This window comes from Dendropsophus ebraccatus, chromosome 5 (assembly GCF_027789765.1).
Source record: "Dendropsophus ebraccatus isolate aDenEbr1 chromosome 5, aDenEbr1.pat, whole genome shotgun sequence".
Taxonomy (NCBI): Eukaryota; Metazoa; Chordata; class Amphibia; order Anura; family Hylidae; genus Dendropsophus; species Dendropsophus ebraccatus.
In genome coordinates, this window is record NC_091458.1 from 12,576,728 (window position 1) to 12,592,397 (window position 15,670).

General features: G+C 47.8%; 1 protein-coding gene and 1 long non-coding RNA gene across 5 annotated transcripts in view; one reads left to right on the forward strand and one right to left on the reverse strand.

Moving 5' to 3' along the window:
* KCNE3 (potassium voltage-gated channel subfamily E regulatory subunit 3) overlaps positions 1-15,295 on the reverse strand; it is a 51,700-nt gene extending 36,405 nt beyond the window's left edge. For all 4 annotated transcript variants that reach the window (XM_069969482.1, XM_069969481.1, XM_069969484.1 and 1 more), the window contains exons 1-2: positions 15,072-15,295; positions 13,066-13,173 (exon numbers count right to left, since the gene is read on the reverse strand). The gene's annotated coding sequence lies outside the window, so the exon portion shown is untranslated. The remainder of the gene's footprint in view (positions 1-13,065; positions 13,174-15,071) is intronic.
* On the forward strand, positions 12,115-13,293 carry LOC138792268 (uncharacterized). Its single transcript, XR_011363115.1, has 3 exons — positions 12,115-12,235; positions 12,655-12,769; positions 13,081-13,293. It is a non-coding gene; the product is annotated as an uncharacterized lncRNA (long non-coding RNA).
* Positions 15,296-15,670: the final 375 nt, after the last annotated feature.

Below are 15,670 nucleotides of genomic sequence, written 5' to 3' on the forward strand. Positions count from 1 at the left end.
AGGAGAAATTCAAGCACTCACCGATGTTGTCTTCCAAATCTTTATTACATGGAGATCATAGCAGGGAGGGGATGGTGGATCAGTGCAGGCGCATCACCTGGGATAGCTATTTCGGGACTCCTCCCTTCCTCTAGCCAGGTCAGATACGTCACACCCGGGGAGGTGTTTTATACACATAGTGGGTAGTGATATACATGTGAAAATAAAAAGTAATGCCAAATAACGTTACAAAAATACACTTAAGTCATTGCGTTCATTCAAACCTCCGGCTCCTGTGGCATCCAATCTGGAAATCCACAGTGATTCCCTTTGCAGTAGGGGTCGGTGGCGATCACCGCCATCCACTGGTTGGTTAACCCTTGAAGCGGAGCACCCCTGCGTCCCCGGCATGAACAGATTTAACATGCTCGATAAGCCTAGGAACACCTTTGTTGGACCTTATCGAGTAGCAATGTTCCTTATACCAGGTCCACAGGGGTCGCTTCGTTTTGCCAACATAGAAACGCTTGCAAGTGCATACAATCGCATACACTACAAACAAAGTCTTGCAGGTAATGAGATCTTTGACTCTACACTCGTTACCATCGAGATTGATGTATGACAAATTCAACATTTTAGCGCAGTATTTGCACTGACCGCACCGTTTATTGCCAACAATAGGTGCTTGGGCCAGCCAGGTACTGGGGGAGGTGCTTCTATCAATTTTATTGAGCGAGTCTCCTATTGTGCCGTTTCTGCGAAACGTGACAACTGGTGGCTGCATTGTAAGTTTAGCAAGATCTGAATCCTGTTGTAGCAGGTGCCAATATTTACATATTGCTTTTCTAATGACATTATTTTGGGGAGAATTCTGAAAAGCGAATGAGAAGGTGGATTGCTCTATCTGTTTTTCTTTTTTGTTTTCATAAATAAGCTGCTGCCTATTTAGTTGAGAGGCTCGTTGGAATGCTGTCTGAATTATGGGCTTAGGATATGCACGAACTACTAGTCTTTCTTCTAATTCTTGGGCTTGGGAGATGAATGAGGTATCAGTATTATTTAACCGTCGTAGTCTAACCATGGCATGTAATTCACTTTTGTATTATGCCAGTTCTCATCCCATACATGTACGCAACGCCATACTTTATGGCCAAATGGTTAGACTACGACGGTTAAATAGTACTGATACCTCATTCATCTCCCAAGCCCAAGAATTAGAAGAAAGACTAGTAGTTCGTGCATATCCTAAGCCCATAATTCAGACAGCATTCCAACGAGCCTCTCAACTAAATAGGCAGCAGCTTATTTATGAAAACAAAAAAGAAAAACAGATAGAGCAATCCACCTTCTCATTCGCTTTTCAGAATTCTCCCCAAAATAATGTCATTAGAAAAGCAATATGTAAATATTGGCACCTGCTACAACAGGATTCAGATCTTGCTAAACTTACAATGCAGCCACCAGTTGTCACATTGTAGAGTCAAAGATCTCATTACCTGCAAGACTTCGTTTGTAGTGTATGCGATTGTATGCACTTGCAAGCGTTTCTATGTTGGCAAAACGAAGCGACCCCTGTGGACCCGGTATAAGGAACATTGCTACTCGATAAGGTCCAACAAAGGTGTTCCTAGGCTTATCGAGAATGTTAAATCTGTTCATGCCGGGGACGCAGGGGTGCTCCGCTTCATCGGGCTGGAAAGGGTTAACCAACCAGCGGATGGCGGTGATCGCCACCGACTCCTACTGCAAAGGGAATCACTGTGGATTTCCAGATTGGATGCCACAGGAGCCGGAGGTTTGAATGAACGCAATGACTTAAGTGTATTTTTGTAACGTTATTTGGCATTACTTTTTATTTTCACATGTATATCACTACCCACTATGTGTATAAAACACCTCCCCGGGTGTGACGTAGCTGACCTGGCTAGAGGAAGGGAGGAGTCCCGAAATAGCTATCCCAGGTGATGCGCCTGCACCTGCACTGATCCACCATCCCCTCCCTGCTATGATCTCCATGTAATAAAGATTTGGAAGACAACATCGGTGAGTGCTTGAATTTCTCCTGCACATTGTACTGCATCTATCTTTTCTGCCAAGCACCCCGCTGTCTCCATGCAGGACACATCCGCGCTCTATTCCGTCCAGTAAGGGCTCATGCTGTAGCAGTGCGGACTAGCTCTATCTATTCCCACATAACTACTATAATACTGCTTCTATATACAGGAATATAACTACTATAATACTGCTTCTATATACAGGAATATAAATACTATAATACTGCTTCTATATACAGGAATATAACTACTATAATACTGCTCCTATATACAAGAATATAACTACTATAATACTGCCCCCTTATATACACAAGAATATAACTACTATAATACTGCCCCCTATATACAGGAATATAACTACTATAATACTGCTCCTATATACAAGAATATAACTACTATAATACTGCTCCTATATACAGGGATATAACTACTATAATACTGCTCCTATATACAGGGATATAACTACTATAATACTGCTACTATATACAGGGATATAAGTACTATAATACTGCCCCCTATATACAGGAATATAACTACTATAATACTGCTACTATACAGGGATATAAGTACTATAATACTGCCCCTTATATACAGGAATATAACTACTATAATACTGCCCCTTATATACACAAGAATATAACTACTATAATGTGAAATGGAGAGAAGAGTGCAGCTGCACCTCACACCTATGGCTGATACTAAAGCCGCTAAGCTACTTTAAAAACAAACACCAGGAATTTGGTATACAATTTGATCAAACCGTACTGCCCCGTGTACCCCGTGCAGGTATCCTGGTTCACACGGGTCCCTATGCTAACTCTGTACCGTGTCAGTCAGTGACTGTCTCCCCCGCGAGGCGTGCACATGCTGGGAAGTGAGGCCATGGAATGGCCCTGCAACCCCACTGTCACAGGACCAAACCCAAAATGCCCCACACATGCCCTGCCGGCACCGCCGGCGGAGAACGCTGCCCCCAAATGACACAAGTATGAATATGGTATTACACTGACCACACTGCTGCATACAGAATGGGAAAACATGGAGGTACTGACGTGTGAGCACGTATTTTGTTTCTCTCTTTTCTCCGTGTTTTGCACTCCTCCTGATGAGACCCACATGACCGCAATTAGCAGGAGACACCTGAGTGCACATGGTTTTAATCCCTCCTGTCTTTTCCCATTCTGTTTGCAGCAGCTATGGTGAGTGCAATACCTTATCCAGACTTGTGCTGTTTGGGGGCGACCTTCTCCGCCGGCGGTGCTGGCCGGGTTCTGGTGTGGTGTTTTCGGGTCTGGTCCTGTGGCATGGGGGTCGCAGGGCCGTCCCATGGCCCCCGTTCCCTGACTGTGCACGCCTGCGGGGTTGGTGGTCACTGACTGGCACGGTGTGGACTTAGTGTAGGGACCCATGTGTATCAGATACCGGCACGAGGTACATGGGGCAGTATGGCTTGATCAATTCATACACAAAATTCTGATGTGTTTTTTATTTAGCTTAGGGGCACTTGTATCAGCCATACAGGGGCGTAGCTAATGTCTCCTGGGCCCTGGTGCGAGAGGCCAACTTGGGCCCCCCCCACCATCCTTTCACGACCAAGTGATGCTATTGGTGTGTGTGTATATATATATATATATATATATATATATATATATATATATATATACACACACACCAAGACAGATATTACCACTAACACCAGCATATTGGAAGAGAAAGTATTATCACCGTACATATTACTGCCATACTGTTACCGACCAAATCCTGTATACTGAGACCTATATTACCAGTAATACCAGTATATAGGAAGGAAACATTACCGCTACACCACAACCATCACCACCATATTGTTACTGACCAAATCCAGTATACTAAATCACCTCATCCAGTCATATAGAGGTGGCCCCAGCTCTACACAGGCTCTATACACCATATACATTACAGTGCAGATATATCAGGTGACTTACATGGGACGTCTTCTCTGATCGGAGTTCTTTCCTTTTCATCTTCTTCTCCATTTGCCCTGGGCCGTTATGAGAACTTCTCCGAGCCACGAATCCACAGAATCTGCCAGACAGACATATTAGTCTCCTCACTCTGGCACCATCCTCATCTATATACACACTGCACATCTGTACTGTCCCCTTTACACACTCCTTTAGTGGGTAGCCCTGACTCTATGTGACCCCCTAATAATATATGCCCCCCTCTGTGTATTCCCTCTCCATCCCCTTATAGATGGCCCCCTCTCCCCCCACCCTCCCTTATAGATGGCCTCCTCTCCCCCCTCCATATAGATGGCCCTCTTTACCCCCTCCCTTATAGATGGCCCCCTCTCTCCTCACCCTCCCTTATGGATGGCCCCCTCTCCCCCCACCCTCCCTTATAGATGGCCCCCTCTCCCCCCACCCTCCCTTATAGATGGCCCCCTCTCCCCCCACCCTCCCTTATAGATGGCCCCCTCTCCCCCCCTCCCTTATAGATGGTCCCCTTCCCCCCCTCCCTTATAGATGGTCCCCTTCACCCCCCCTCCCTTATAGATGGTCCCCTTCACCCCCCCTGCCTTATAGATGGTCCCCTTCACCCCCCTCCCTTATAGATGGCCTCCTTCACCCCCCCCTCCCTTATAGATGGCCCCCTTCACCCCCCCCCCTCCCTTATAGATGGTCCCCTTCACCCCCCCTCCTCCCTTATAGATGGCCCCCTTCACCCCCCTCCCTTATAGATGGCCCCCTTCACCCCCCCCTCCCTTATAGATGGCCCCCTTCACCCCCCTCCCTTATAGATGGCACGCTTCACCCCCCCCCTCCTCATAGATGGTCCCCTTCACCCCCCCTCCTCCCTTATAGATGGTCCCCTTCACCCCCCCTCCTCCCTTATAGATGGTCCCATTCACCCCCCCCTCCCTTATAGATGGTCCCCTTCAACCCCCCTCCTCCCTTATAGATGGTCCCCTTCACCCCCCCCCCTACTCCCTTATAGATGGTCCCCTTCCCCCCCCCCCTCCTCCCTTATAGATGGTCCCCTTCACCCCCCCTCCCTTATAGATGGTCCCCTTCACCCCCCCTCCTCCCTTATAGATGGCCCCCTTCACCCCCCTCCCTTATAGATGGCCCCCTTCACCCCCCCCCCTCCCTTATAGATGGCCCCCTTCACCCCCCCTCCCTTATAGATGGTCCCCTTCACCCCCCCTCCTCCCTTATAGATGGTCCCCTTCACCCCCCCCTCCCTTATAGATGGCACCCTTCCCCCCCCCCCCTCCTCATAGATGGTCCCCTTCACCCCCCCTCCTCCCTTATAGATGGTCCCCTTCACCCCCCCCCCCTTATAGATGGTCCCCTTCACCCCCCCCTCCTCCCTTATAGATGGTCCCCTTCACCCCCCCCCCTACTCCCTTATAGATGGTCCCCTTCACCCCCCCTCCCTTATAGATGGTCCCCTTCACCCCCCCCCCTCCTCCCTTATAGATGGTCCCCTTCACCCCCCTCCCTTATAGATGGTCCCCTTCCCCCCCCCCCCCTCCCTTATAGATGGTCCCCTTCACCCCCCCCTCCTCCCTTATAGATGGTCCCCTTCACCCCCCCCTCCTCCCTTATAGATGGTCCCCTTCACCCCCCCCTCCTCCCTTATAGATGGTCCCCTTTCTCCCCACCCTCATAGATGCCCCCCTCTTTCCCCCCACCCGTACAGGCTGATAAAAAACAAAACTTAACTCACCTGACAACGCGCTCCCACGTTGATCCTCACTCCTTCGGTCTGTCCCCGGCTGCTGCGCGGCTGCCGGGGGTGTCGCGTCTTATCCCTGGCAGAGCGCGCATCCCAGAGCTCCCTGCGCGCCGGAACCGGAAGTCAGGGCCCAAGGCACGCAGGGAGCTCTGGGATGCGTGCGCTGCCGGGGATAAGACGCGACATCCCCGGCAGCTGCGCAGCAGCCGGGGGAAGACAGAGTCGGACTCTTGTGACCGCAAGCAAAACAATGCTTGCGGTCACAAGAGGGATTGAAAGGGAGGGCCTTGCGGGGCCCCCCTTTGTGGCGGGCCCGATCGAGGCGGCGACCGCCGCGACCACGGTGGCTACGCCACTGCAGCCATAGGTGTGAGGTGCAGCGCTCTTTTTCTTCCCTGAACCATAACTACTATAATACTGCCCCTATATACAGGAATATAACTACTATAATACTGCTCCTGTATACAGGAATATAACTACTATAATACTGCTCCTATATACAAGAATATAACTACTATAATACTGCTCCTATATACAGGAATATAACTACTATAATACTGCTCCTATATACAAGAATATAACTACTATAATACTGCTCCTATATACAGGAATATAACTGCTGTAATACTGCCTCCTATATACAGGAATATAACTACTATAATACTGCTCCTATATACAGGAATATAACTACTATAATACTGCCCCCTATATACAGGAATATAACTACTATAATACTGCTCCTATATACAGGAATATAACTACTATATACCATATCCATACTTGTGTTGTTTGGGGGCAGCCTTCCCCGCCGGTGGTGCTGGCTGGGTTTTGGTGGGGCTTTTTGGGTCTGGTCCTGTGACATTGGGGTTGCAGGGCCGTTCCATGGCCTCCCTTCCCTGCATGTGCACGCTTTGCGGGGTTGACGGTTGGCTTGATCAATTCATATACAGACACTCTGGTGTTGATTTTTAATATAGGCCTAGCGGCATTAGTATCAGCCATAGTTGGGATGTGCGGCCGTTCCATTCTCTCCAGTTTGTGTCATAACTACTATAATACTGCTCCTATATACAGGAATATAACTACTATAATACTGCTCCTATATACAGGGATATAACTACTATAATACTGCTCCTATATACAAGAATATAACTACTATAATACTGCTCCTATATACAAGAATATAACTACTATAATGGTTCAGGGAAGAAACAGAGTGCTGCACCTCACACCTATGGCTGATACTAGTACCTCTCGGCTGCATAAAAAACATCAGAATTCTGTATGTGAATTGATCAAGTCACACTGCCCCATGTACCGCGTGCAGGTATCTGATACACATGGGTCCCTACACTAAGTCCACACTGTGCCAGGCAGCGACCACCCCCCCGCAGGCGTGCACAGTCAGGGAAGGGAGGCCATGGAACGGCCCTGCAACCCCCATGCCACAGGACCAGACCCAAAAATGGTGAGTGCAATACCTTATCCAGACTTGTGCTGTTTGGGGGCATCTTCCTCCGCCGGTGGTGCTGGCTGGGTTTTGGTGTGTCATTTTTGGGTCTGGTCCTGTGGCATGGGGGTTGCAGGGCCGTTCCATGGCCTCCCTTCCCTGACTGTGCACGCCTGCGGGGGTGGTGGTCGCTGACTGGCACAGTGTGGATTTAGTGTAGGGACCCATGTGTATCAGATACCTGCACGAGGTACATGGGGCAGTATGGCTTGATCAATTCACATACAGAATTCTGATGTTTTTTATGCAGCCGAGAGGCACTGGTGTCAGCCATAGGTGTGAGGTGCAGCACTCTTTTTCTTCCCTGAACCATAACTACTATAATACTGCCCCTATATACAGGAATATATATAACTACTATAATACTGCTCCTATATACAAGAATATAACTACTATAATACTGCTCCTATATACAGGAATATAACTACTATAATACTGCCCCTATATACAAGAATATACCTACTATAATGCGGTTCAGGGAAGAAACAGAGTGCTGCACCTCACACCTATGGCTGATACTAGTGCCGCTTGGCTAAATAAAAAACACTTTGGTGGGGCTTTTTGGGTCTGGTCCTGTGACATTGGGGTTGCAGGGCCGTTCCATGGCCTCCCTTCCCTGCACGTGCACGCTTTGCGGGGTTGGCGGTCGCTGACCGACACGGTGTGGAGTTAGCGTAGGGACCCGTGTGGACCAGAGGACCTGCGCGGTGGTACACGGGGCAATATGGCTTGATCAATTCATATACAGACACTCTGGTGTTGATTTTTAATATAGGCCTGGCGGCATTAGTATCAGCCATAGATGGGATGTGCAGCCGTTCCATTCTCTCCAGTTCGTGTTTTGCAATTCTCCCTCTCTGAACAGCTAGCACTCCTTTATAAGACCCACATGACCAAAATTAGCAGGATATGTCTGTGCTCACATGTCTGGACCCTATGTCTTCCCCATTCTGTGAGAGCAGCAATGGTAAGTGTAATACCATATCCATACTTGTGTCGTTTGGGGGCAGCCTTCCCCGCCGGTGGTGCTGGCTGGGTTTTGGTGGGGCTTTTTGGGTCTGGTCCTGTGACATTGGGGTTGCAGGGCCGTTCCATGGCCTCCCTTCCCTGCACGTGCACGCTTTGCGGGGTTGGCGGTCGCTGACCGACACGGTGTGGAGTTAGCGTAGGGACCCGTGTGGACCAGAGGACCTGCGCGGTGGTACACGGGGCAATATGGTTTGATCAATTCATATACAGACACTCTGGTGTTGATTTTTAATATAGGCCTGGCGGCATTAGTATCAGCCATAGATGGGATGTGCAGCCGTTCCATTCTCTCCAGTTCGTGTTTTGCAATTCTCCCTCTCTGAACAGCTAGCACTCCTTTATAAGACCCACATGACCAAAATTAGCAGGATATGTCTGTGCTCACATGTCTGGACCCTATGTCTTCCCCATTCTGTGAGAGCAGCAATGGTAAGTGTAATACCATATCCATACTTGTGTCGTTTGGGGGCAGCCTTCCCCGCCGGTGGTGCTGGCTGGGTTTTGGTGGGGCTTTTTGGGTCTGGTCCTGTGACATTGGGGTTGCAGGGCCGTTCCATGGCCTCCCTTCCCTGCACGTGACCGACACGGTGTGGAGTTAGCGTAGGGACCCGTGTGGACCAGAGGACCTGCGCGGTGGTACACGGGGCAATATGGTTTGATCAATTCATATACAGACACTCTGGTGTTGATTTTTAATATAGGCCTGGCGGCATTAGTATCAGCCATAGATGGGATGTGCAGCCGTTCCATTCTCTCCAGTTCGTATACCTACTATAATACTGCTCCTATATACAGGAATATAACTACTATAATACTGCTCCTATATACAAGAATATAACTACTATAATACTGCTCCTATATACAGGAATATAACTACCATAATACTGCTCCTATATACAGGAATATAACTACTATAATACTGCTCCTATATACAGGAATATAACTACTATAATACTGCTCCTATATACAAGAATATAACTACTATAATACTGCCCCTATATACAAGAATATAACTACTATAATACACGACATGGAGAGAAAGGAACGGCTGCACATCCCATCTATGGCTGATACTAATGCCGCTAGGCCTATATTAAAAATCAACACCAGAGTGTCTGTATATGAATTGATCAAGCCATATTGCCCCGTGTACCACCGCGCAGGTCCTCTGGTCCACACGGGTCCCTACGCTAACTCCACAACGTGTCGGTCAGCGACCGCCAACCCCGCAAAGCGTGCACATGCAGGGAAGGGAGGCCATGGAACGGCCCTGCAACCCCAATGTCACAGGACCAGACCCAAAAAGCCCCACCAAAACCTGGCCAGCACCACCGGCGGGGAAGGCTGCCCCCAAACGAAACAAGTATGGATATGGTATTACACTTACCATTGCTGCTCTCACAGAATGGGGAAGACATAGGGTCCAGACATGTGAGCTTTTTGGGTCTGGTCCTGTGACATTGGGGTTGCAGGGCCGTTCCATGGCCTCCCTTCCCTGCATGTGCACGCTTTGCGGGGTTGGCGGTCACTGACCGACACGGTGTGGAGTTAGCGTAGGGACCCGTGTGGACCAGAGGACCTGCGCGGTGGTACACGGGGCAATATGGCTTGATCAATTCATATACAGACACTCTGGTGTTGATTTTTAATATAGGCCGAGCGGCATTAGTATCAGCCATAGATGGGATGTGCAGCCGTTCCATTCTCTCCAGTTCGTGTTTTGCAATTCTCCCTCTCTGAACAGCTAGCACTCCTTTATAAGACCCACATGACCAAAATTAGCAGGATATGTCTGTGCTCACATGTCTGGACCCTATGTCTTCCCCATTCTGTGAGAGCAGCAATGGTAAGTGTAATACCATATCCATACTTGTGTCGTTTGGGGGCAGCCTTCCCCGCCGGTGGTGCTGGCTGGGTTTTGGTGGGGCTTTTTGGGTCTGGTCCTGTGACATTGGGGTTGCAGGGCCGTTCCATGGCCTCCCTTCCCTGCACGTGACCGACACGGTGTGGAGTTAGCGTAGGGACCCGTGTGGACCAGAGGACCTGCGCGGTGGTACACGGGGCAATATGGTTTGATCAATTCATATACAGACACTCTGGTGTTGATTTTTAATATAGGCCTGGCGGCATTAGTATCAGCCATAGATGGGATGTGCAGCCGTTCCATTCTCTCCAGTTCGTATACCTACTATAATACTGCTCCTATATACAGGAATATAACTACTATAATACTGCTCCTATATACAAGAATATAACTACTATAATACTGCTCCTATATACAGGAATATAACTACCATAATACTGCTCCTATATACAGGAATATAACTACTATAATACTGCTCCTATATACAGGAATATAACTACTATAATACTGCTCCTATATACAAGAATATAACTACTATAATACTGCTCCTATATACAAGAATATAACTACTATAATACACGACATGGAGAGAAAGGAACGGCTGCACATCCCATCTATGGCTGATACTAATGCCGCTAGGCCTATATTAAAAATCAACACCAGAGTGTCTGTATATGAATTGATCAAGCCATATTGCCCCGTGTACCACCGCGCAGGTCCTCTGGTCCACACGGGTCCCTACGCTAACTCCACAACGTGTCGGTCAGCGACCGCCAACCCCGCAAAGCGTGCACATGCAGGGAAGGGAGGCCATGGAACGGCCCTGCAACCCCAATGTCACAGGACCAGACCCAAAAAGCCCCACCAAAACCGAGCCAGCACCACCGGCGGGGAAGGCTGCCCCCAAACGACACAAGTATGGATATGGTATTACACTTACCATTGCTGCTCTCACAGAATGGGGAAGACATAGGGTCCAGACATGTGAGCTTTTTGGGTCTGGTCCTGTGACATTGGGGTTGCAGGGCCGTTCCATGGCCTCCCTTCCCTGCATGTGCACGCTTTGCGGGGTTGGCGGTCGCTGACCGACACGGTGTGGAGTTAGCGTAGGGACCCGTGTGGACCAGAGGACCTGCGCGGTGGTACACGGGGCAATATGGCTTGATCAATTCATATACAGACACTCTGGTGTTGATTTTTAATATAGGCCGAGCGGCATTAGTATCAGCCATAGATGGGATGTGCAGCTGTTCCATTCTCTCCAGTTCGTGTATTATAGTAGTTATATTCCTGTATATAGGGGCAGTATTATAGTAGTTATATTCCTGTATATAGGGGCAGTATTATAGTAGTTATATTCCTGTATATAGGGGCAGTATTATAGTAGTTATGGTTCAGGGAAGAAAAAGAGTGCTGCACCTCACACCTATGGCTGACACTAGTGCCTCTCGGCTGCATAAAAAACATCAGAATTTTGTGTATGAATTGATCAAGCCACACTGCCCCCATGGGGCACTATTGTCAGCCATAGGTGTGAGGTGCAGCGCTCTTTTTCTTCCCTGAACCGTATTATAGTAGTTATATTCTTGTATATAGGGGACAGTATTATAGTATTTATGTATCGTCCTCTATACAGATGCAGTACTATATGGTCACTAGCTTCATACTGTATATCCTGTGGACTGGTTGGTTGGGGATGTAATGACCACATGCAGTCACATTGCTCTCATTATAGCGGGTGACATCGCTCCCATCCTACGATCCTGTAGTCCGCCCTCCTTAAGTCATTGTCCCTGGATTCTGCCTGTAACACTCGGGGTCCTTGTTCTTTGTCTTATGATCCCCTCTTCCTCCTGTAATTGAGTTATCTTCTGGATAATGTGATTTAAGGGCCTTTAACCCTTGTGAGGTCTCTATATGGGAGGGCTCAGACCTTCTTGTTTCCCGATAGGACAATGTAAGGTTCATAAACCAAGTGAAGAGATAGAACACTGACGTCTCAGAGAAGGAGTGAGCCCACCATGAGCCGCCTTAGCCTGTACCTTCTCCTCATCCTCGCTGCCAGCTGGAGCCTCGGTAAGTCTCACCTATACGCCCCTCTGATCTCTCTCTTTACGTTACTCTCCCTGGAAATCCCTATATAATATGCTCTCAACATGCATTGTTCATCCTGGGACTCCTGCTTCATGGAGAGATATGAAAAGCAATACGGTAATGCATAGAGGATCCGTCCATTGTGTCATTCACTGACAGCAAGCAGAGATCTTGTAAATGGAAGAGAATCCAAACATTATTAAATGTAGAATACTATAGAATCCATAGGGCGCATAGGGGCCTGGGCTCCAGTTTGATCCATCCCCATTGGCAGTATGAACCGGAGTCCCCTTCGTACCACCTTGGAAGAGGGGGCATCAAGTGTACATCTTTATAAAGCCCCATCCTCTCATGTCTTTTTGTCTCTCCCTTTAGTGGAATGTACTGTATTTCCTTTCCAGATGGGGGCGCCGTTCCTGTCATCTGGGGTTGTGATCACTTCATGGGGTATTGTCGTCTCGCCTGTTTTGCCCGCGAGTCTTCTGTCGGCCAAAAAGAATGTGCAGAGGGAATGACGTAAGTAACACAGGGCCGAGGGCCACATATATTACTGATGCGATGGGGAAAAAAGTAATCACATGATTAATGTGGGCGGAGAACTGCTGGGCCAATCAGAGCAGAGCAGATTATAGGCGTTATAGGGCTGTAGAATGACAACCGACCTGAGAAATCCCATCCAGTCCAATACCACAATGCCCCATGGGATTTTATAAGAGCGCCCCCACTAGTGCCAGTCCTGAATTTAACAATGGATATAGAGTTCAGCCCACTAGTCATATAACACAAGTAACACCCGGCACTGTCCTTCTTACTTTATATCCCAGCAGATGTTGCGTTCAGAATATTTTCGGCAATTTCTGGTGAAAGAAGATGGAGGGAAAGTAGATCCTAAATATCCGTGACCGACATCCAGCATCAACCTGGGAAAGAGACCACAGCGTGAGATGTCCCAACACCCCTATGTAATAAATACAACTACAACTCTCATCATTGTCCTTATTACCACTGAACGTACAACTAGGGTCTGTTCACACTGAGGAAAAGGCGAGGAGTTGAAGAAGAAATTCAAAGCCCCATGATTGCTATGGAATGTTTCTAGCACAATCCGCCCGTAGACATGTCAATACCTTGGATGGAAAGAGGATCCGCGTCAGAGCATTACGTGCGTAAATTCTGCCCAAATCCCATTGAACACAATGGGATATGGCTCTTTATGTATTTTAAAGGTGGAACTTCAAGTGGAATACGAGTAAAATTAAGAGCAGATTCGGCTTAAAATTTCTCGCCTATTCCTTAATGTGAGCATATCCTAAGGGTGGGTTCACACTACGGAATTCTCGCGTCGGCTGTCCGCACGCACGGCCGCGCGCCTTTCCGCCGGCTCCATAGACACCATTCTATGGGCTGGCGTATTCCACTATCCGCCGAAAGAAGTGACATGTCACTTCTTTCGGCGGATAGCGGAATACGCCGGCCCATAGAATGGTGTCTATGGAGCCGTCGGAAAGGCGTGCGGCCGTGTGCACAGCCATACTGCGGAATTCCGTGGACATTATCCGTGAGAATTCCTCAGTATGAACCCACCCTTACTGAGCAGAACTGTGTGTGGTGACACCATTCAACCACTAGATGGCTTCAAAGTACATTTTACTCCTATTGATACAAAAAAAAAAACGATTGCAAGGCTAAAGGTTTTTTTTTGGGCTGCATCTGTCTTAGTCATAAACTGATCCGTCCATATTGAGGCTGTGTTCACACTACATATATTTCAGTCAGTATATGTATATTTCAGTCAGTATTGCAACCAAAACCAGGAGTGGATTAAAAACACAGAAAGGATCTGTTCACACAATGTTGTAATTGAGTGGATGGCCGCCATTTAATGACAAATATTTGCTGTTATTTTAAAACAACGGCCGTTATATTGTAATAATGGCCGTTATTTACTGTTATATGGCGGCCATCCACTCAATTTCACCATTGTGTGAACAGATCCTTTCTGTGTTTTTAATCTACTCCTGGTTTTGGTTGCAATATGAGGACCACAATACTGACTGAAATATACGTAGTGTGAACCCAGCCTAAATGAAGGGATAAGCACAAACTGATTGCAAAACTATCATATACAGTGGTACCTTGGTTTAAGAGTAACTTAGTTTAAGAGCGTTTTGGTTTAAGAGCTCACAGTTTTTCAAAATTGTGACTTGGTGTAAGAGCATTGCTTTGGTGTAAGAGCTCCCTGTACTGGGTGGGAGGGGGAGTGGAGGAGGGGCATGGTCTGCATAGCGGGGTCTACAGTCCTGTACTCTGACCCAGGAAGTCTCCCTCATCTTCCAAATCATAGCAGATCCCCTTCAGGCTGGGGCTTACATCAGGGGACAGGACTGTGGAGGTAATATCTCCATAGCTGTAACTCCTCTCTCCCCGGACAGAGAGTGCTGCATGTATGTGCCCACATCTGTCCTGCTTATTCTTTCATGCTCCCTGCAGTCTCTGTCCACCCTTGTGTTTCCCATCCTCTCCATTACTGTACAGTAACTTATATATCACAGATTCTGCTGCTTATAAATGTTTGTTTCATCTGTTCTACATGTTATTCAGAATAATAAATCATTATTTTTGGGGTGTGGAACCAATTGTCTGCATTTCTATGATTTCTTATGGGAATTTGCTTTGGCGTAAGAGTAGATTTGGATTACAAGCGCCGTCCTGGAACGAATGATGTTCCTAAACCAAGGCACCACTGTAGTTTTAAATGGTTCATTTGCATTTTGGCTTTAAAAAAAACTAACTTTTGTCCATTTGCTTCAGTCTTCACCTGTTTGCAGATGAGTTTATATTCCTTCTGCGCAGGGTAAAAACAATGACGGTGAAGGATAAGGCTGACAATCGATTAACTATGATTTTAGGATCAGCACAGAAGATGCCATCAGGGACACACAAAGGATTTTTCAATGGTTGCCTTCATTCACACCAAAGTGTCACTGTCACTCCACAAAACTTTTGACACGTCAAAAGTTTTGATCGGTTCGGGTACTAATTGGGAGATTGAGCCGGGAGAAGACGCACTGCAGCGTATCCTCTCCCAGCTGTGTCATGTGATCATTTCGACTTATAATGGAGCTTTATAGAGCCCCACTGATCACATGACACAGAGGGGGGAGAGGACGCGCTGCAGTGCGTCGTCTTCCGCCTTGTTCTCCCGATCAGCAGGGGTGTGAACACTCAGACCTGGACCAGTCTCTGTGACAAGTCAAAAGTTTTAGTAAGTGACGGCGACACTTTAAATTCGAATGATATAACGACTTTTCGCACAATAATCGTCCCATGTAATAGGGCCGCCCAGATGTCAAGGACACAGAAGGGGGAGAAGCTCAGGCTGTGCACATCTCTCCTCACTCCTACTGACTGCTCGCA